The sequence below is a fragment of the Mesoplodon mirus genome, assembly GCF_964341445.2.
Source record: "Mesoplodon mirus genome assembly, contig: HAP1_SCAFFOLD_617, whole genome shotgun sequence".
Taxonomy (NCBI): Eukaryota; Metazoa; Chordata; class Mammalia; order Artiodactyla; family Ziphiidae; genus Mesoplodon; species Mesoplodon mirus.
In genome coordinates, this window is record NW_028295408.1 from 371,001 (window position 1) to 377,000 (window position 6,000).

A 6,000-nucleotide genomic window follows, 5' to 3' on the forward strand; every position below is an offset into this window, starting at 1 on the left:
GGAGCCTTAGTTTTTTTTTTTGTTTTTTTTTTGTTTTTGTTTTTTTTTTTGGTACGCCGGTCTCTCACTGTTGTGGCCTCTTCCCATTGCGGAGCACAGGCTCCGGACGCGCAGGCCCAGCGGCCATGGCTCACGGGCCCAGCCGCTCCGCGGCATGTGGGATATTCCCAGACCAGGGCACGAACCCGTGTCCCCTGCATCGACAGGCGGACTCTCAACCACTGCGCCACCAGGGAAGCCCGAACTGGGCCTGTGGCTCTGTCCATGTGGCAGAGGGACGGGAACCGCGGCCCAGGCCGTGCTCACTCGAATCCACATCCCACATCCTTCGAGAAGCCGGCAGTGTCTCTCAGAGTTCAGAGGCCAGATTTGGAGTCAAACAAATAGGGGTCAAGCCCCACCACTGCCCCGAATGACCCTGAGTAAGTGGCTTGACCTCTGTATCCCAGGTTCCTCAACAAAAGCAACCAAAACTGTTAGCAAGGGGCCTACTGCGTGGGGCAGCGGGAGGGTTAAATGGCAAAATGCCTGCAGTGCCTGGCACATCGCAAGCCCCGTTTCTAAGGGGGAAGAATAGGCAGCTCATGGATGGGTGGGGATTCCTCTATTTCTTTCAGGGAGCTTCCTGCCAGCTGACGCCTTCCCCGGTCCTCCCAAAGCCGCCAGCTCTTATGGGACGCGCTCTTCTCTTTGGTGAATACGACTAGGGCCACGGCCAAGAAAGGACCCAGATACCTTTTGTGAATGGGCTAAGGCTGGAATTTTCAATAGGAAATTTTTAAATGCACAGAAGTTGCCACTTGGGAAGCACGCAAGCCCTTTCTTAGGGCTTGAAGTGTAAGAAAGGCTGAAGGGCACCGGCTGCTTCTGGCAGGAGAAGCCGCTCAGCTCTCCTGCCAATCAAATCTCCAGCCAATCAAGTCCTGGCTAGGGGGCGTGACCACCGCTTTGCCTTGTGGTCTCAGCCAGGAAAAGCCCCTAACCTTCCCTCTGCTTAATTAGCTCAGATCCCTTTTCTTTAAGATGAGAATAAAAATGGCACCTAGCTCGTAGCCTTCCCCATGGGAGCTTGTATGCAAAAGCCTTAGCACATAGGACCACAAAGCATACACGCTCTCCTACCATCGTCATTATCCTCACTATTCTCTTTAACTCACTATCTTCCAAGATTTCCTTGGGCCCAGGTATTCTCAAGATTCTGGCTTCTTCCGTGCCACTTGTGTGTTTTGTTTGTGTGTTTGTTTGTTTTTGCGGTACACAGGCCTCTCACTGTTGTGGCCTCTCCCGTTGCGGAGCACAGGCTCCGGACGCGCAGGCTCAGCGGCCATGGCTCACGGGCCCAGCCGCTCCGCGGCATGTGGGATCCTCCTGGACCGGGACACGAACCCGTGTGCCCTGCGTCAGCAGGCGGACTCTCAACCTCTGCGCCACCAGGGAAGCCCCACAATTGGTAGATGTTGTGTAGGAGGAGCGTGGGATGGGAGGGGCTTGGGGTGGTGCTCTTCCGCCCACAATGATGAAGTAGAACCATGTGGCCAGGCCTATGCAGCCTACGGATAGAAGAAGGCTAAAGAAAAATACCCTCCCGCACCCCCTTCATCACATCCCAGTGTGTTCAGTAAAGTTCAGGAAAAGCAGGTGCACAGGGGCCAGGCTCTGCCCTTCAGTGCCCAGTTGCCCACTGACGGAACTTAATCCAGGAAGGAATTTTGCAGCAATGTTCAAACTTGGGTTCCCTGGAGCCTTTGGGTGCCATGGACGGGTGTGACTCTCAAAGCACACACACCTTTCTCCCGCCAGAGAAGCTCTCCATTATCTTATACCCCAAATTCCTCATGGGATTTTGCTTGGATAAACGGTTCTGCAAAAAAAGAGGCGGGGTATGGGGTGGGAGAGAAGAAGGCTGTTGGTTTAAAACTAACCCCTGCTTTATAATATCTGGGAATTTGGATAGTGATTGTCTCAACTGAGTTTGTGATAAATACTGAGTGGCTGCCAGCTCGAGGCCTTCTCCACGGAAAATGCCTGGAGGGCAACTGTCAGTTCAATACGGGCCCATCAGCCTTCACGGACAGTCCTCTGAGGGTAGAGTTAGCATCCTTCTGGGAGAATGGAAGAGTCTTGTAAGCACCTATGCCCTGTCCCAAAAGACAGCCTTATTTCCTCCCTGAGTTTTGTGACTACCCGGTAGGGTTGCCAGATTGAGGGGAAAACAAACAAACACAAAACACGATGCCCAGTTAAATTTTAATTTCAGATAAACAACAAAAGCTATTCAGTATAAATGTCCTAAATATTACACGGGGCATATTCACACTCACAAATTTGTTGGCTTCATTCTGAAATTCAGATTTAACTGGGCATCCTGTATTTTATCTGGCAACCCCTCCAACATTTACTGAGCACCAACTAGACACCAAGCAGGGAGGTTCTGAAGCAGGTGTCGCAAGATGGCAGCCCACAGATATATTCCATTTGGCCCATGGGATTTTTTTTTAGTTACATTTCAAACTAGGGCAGTTTCCTGGAATACTCTGGATTTCCAGCTTCTCTGGGAAACTTGGAAGATCTGGCGACCCTAGGCCCACAGACCCACAAGCCACCATCACAAGCCTCCATCTTCCAGGCCCCTTAGAAAGGCGCTGGGCTCGTGTGTTTGCTGCTGTCCACCACAACCCCAGCTCACTTCACCCACTTCTTTTACTTTCCTGGCCGCTGTAGGAATCAGGTTGGCGACCCCAGTGGATGCTCAGGGCTCTAGGAGAACGTCTCCTTCCTGACACCACTGCACATTCACCTGCGGAGTGTCAGTCTGCAAGGGAGACCCCAGTTCCCTCTCACTTTTGTGTCTCCAGTGCCTAGGGGATGCTCTTTCTTTGATGAGCTGCCCCTGAGGTGCAGGGTCTTGAGCAGATCAGGGTCAGCAATAGTAATCAAACCCCAGGGCAGCGGCAAGCTCCAGGGTTTCAGTGATGCTGGCTTCCCAACAGGCCCCTGTCGTCCCTGCCAGGGAGGTTAGCCACTGGGGCTTTCAACATTTCCACTGGGTGGAAAGCCACTGGACATCTACAGCCTCTTCCACTGATCTAGGAGGCTCTGCTTCCAGCTAAAGCAGATCTGTCCTCCAAGAAGAATACAGTATCCTTCATAGCCTTCTTGGTTGACCACCTCCTTCTCTGCTGGAATCTGGAACAGAGATTCCCTAAAAGGTGCAGCAGGACAGTGTAGCGTTACCCCAAAGCCACACCCCCTTCTGCAGACCTCTATCCTCACCTCCTCACCTAGGAAGGCTCAACATTCCATCCAAATGGGTAGCATCTGAAAGTTGAGAAAAATCCATTTTTCTCTGATGCAAAAGGCAAAGAAGAACATAAGCTAAATTTGGTCAATATGCTTTCTGTGTTAAAGAGACGAATGTTTGGAGAGCTGATGAAGAACTCAAAGATGCAGAACTCACATTTCCAGGTGAGCCAGAAGAGAGAAGAGAGAAAACCCTAGAACGTCAGCAGGAAGCCCAGTTGACAGTTATCCCACATCTATTATGTATTGAGCATTTGGCATGTGCCGGGCACAGAGCCAAACACTCGACGTGCAGTATCTCTTTTAAGCTTCACAACAACCCTATGGGGTGGGTGTTGTTATTATACCCAATTGACAGATGAGGTGTGTGAGGCTCAGAGACTTTCTTTGTCCAGAGCCACACAGCTCAGTAGGAGAGCTGGGAATCAGTGCAGATCTGACACCCAGGTGAGTGCTAGCTTTTCCTCCTTTAGGTTAGAAACCTCCAGGTAATAAACCGGATACATTTCCAGTGGCATTTCTCTGAAATTTCAAGGAAGCATCCTCTAGAATTCTCTTCCAAGTTGAGAATTAAGACTACGAAATCTTGAACATGTTGAAACATTGCCATTGACAAATCAGCCCTGGAACTGGAATTAAGCCAGTCCACGTTCCCACTTTGCAGACAGTAGAGGTGAGCTCTCAGAAAGCTAGAAAGCCAAACACATTTTGGTTGAATATGAGAGAGGAGACATTCAAGTTTGATAAAAGGCCACAGTCATGCTGAGGCAACCAAATTATCATGGGAAGAAACGAAGATATTCTAGGTGAGGGATATATTTGGAAAATAGAAGCTTCTCAACCAGCATCCTTGTGCTAAGACCAGAAGGTGGTTACTCCCCAGAGCAGGATGTTAAGAGGATAGAGAGCATCCTGAGGGCCCCACTTGATCTGAGACGTTTGCCACCCTGCAAAGTGGAAACGACTGGAAGTTTGTTACTTATTCACTCACATATTTGACTGAGCTGGGAGGAGGCAGAAACTGCCCTACATCTAGGTTTTGTCTGAGGACCACCTGGGGATGTGAAATGGCAGAGGAGATATTGGGATGGGTCCCGGATGTTGTGGGAACATTGTGCTTCTCTGAGCTGTGAGACGCCCTGGAACTTCACGCTGCCTCTGGCTTTAACAGAAACGGGGCAGATGGTGCTTCGGCTAAGAGCAAAGAGCCAGCTTCCCATTCTCCCTGCCCTCCAGCCTGAGCTTAGAAGTTTGGTGTCTAGGATCTCGTCAGTACAGAAAGGTTTCCTCCAGGTTCCTTGCCAAGTGTAACTTGGGCGACTCCTTCCCCAAGAGTGGGCCTTGGGCTTCCCTGGTGGCGCAGTGGTTGAGAGTCCGCCTGCCGATGCAGGGGACGCGGGTTCGTGCCCCGGTCTGGGAAGATCCCACATGCCGCGGAGCGGCTGGGCCTGTGAGCCATGGCCGCTGAGCCTGCGCGTCCGGAGCCTGTGCTCCGCAACGGGAGAGGCCACAACACTGAGAGGCCTGCGTACCGCAACAAACAAAGGCGGGGAGGGGGCTTTTTTAAGGATATAGGGGTGAGTGCCTCATAAAAACTGGGAGCTGAAAGAGAGCCTGGCCTCGAAATAGAAATGGTAAGCCATCAGATCTCAGGCATCATCTCTTTTACACACACACAAGCATGCACACACGCACACACAGGCCGTATCTCCTCTCTGTGTCTCTGTGTGGCTCCCCTGATCTCTGCTCTCTCTAGTCATGTGACAGGAAGGAATGACCTCATGGTCCCCCAGTTCAAAGGACCAGCCCAGGAAGCAAGTAGCATCTTAGAGCCCATAACCCCCAATCCTGGGAGTGATCATCTTAAAAGCCCAGCCCGTGCCAAGTGCCCGATCAGCTATGACCAGGGACAGAGTCACACACATGGCTGCCTGGATCCAGGAGTAGTGCTCAGAAAAGGGTTAGACAGACCCCCTAGAGTATGCTGCATTTTCCCCTCCTAAGACATCAGAGACATAAGGCATTCAGTTCAGTAACAGCTTTTCGAGAAAAAGTCCATCCCAATGAAATTGCCTATGATCAGAAACTCCTGGTTCAAAAAAAGATGCAAATGTCAGAAGAAAACGTTATCTGTGTATCTGGAAGAGTGTACACCAAAATGTGAATAAGGTTACCTGTGGGTAGTGTGATAATGGTGGATCATTTTACCTTCGTTTTGCTCACGTCTATGTGTGTATATAAATACTTTTTACAACAAAGATTTTATTTTGAGTAAAAAAAAATGTCATTTGAGAAATATTTGGGGATCTCCCTACAATTATAGAGTTTGGGCATTTGTTGCTCTTGCTTGTTGTAGGTTGGAGCCAGAAAAGGCACCCCAAAGATGGACCAAGGAAGGGAGATGCTGAAGAGAGAAATGTCCAGCAAATCCAGCCAGAGCCTTCTGTTTTCTAAACCTGGTGGAAGGAACTAGAAACGTTGTCCCGCTGGGCCTCGTGTGATGCTCCGTGAGTCAGTGTAACTCTTCTGCGTCAAACTACTAAGATGCTTTTTTAGGACATTAAAGGTTGCTACCGTAGTGTGTTGCTTCCTAGACTGGTATTTTGCACAATACTGTATTTTGGAGTGTGTGAGGAGAGGGGTTCTTTTCACAGATATTATGAATGTAAACATACGCTGGTGTATGAAGAATAAGTTTGA

At 50.0% G+C, this 6,000-nt stretch overlaps 1 pseudogene across 1 annotated transcript in view; it reads left to right on the forward strand.

The window, feature by feature from the left end:
* LOC309797487 (forkhead-associated domain-containing protein 1-like) overlaps positions 1-5,773 on the forward strand; it is a 156,658-nt pseudogene extending 150,885 nt beyond the window's left edge. Inside the window, exon 11 of the transcript in view lies at positions 5,657-5,773. The product of the transcript in view is annotated as a forkhead-associated domain-containing protein 1-like (transcript). The remainder of the gene's footprint in view (positions 1-5,656) is intronic.
* The last annotated feature ends 227 nt before the right edge of the window (positions 5,774-6,000 follow it).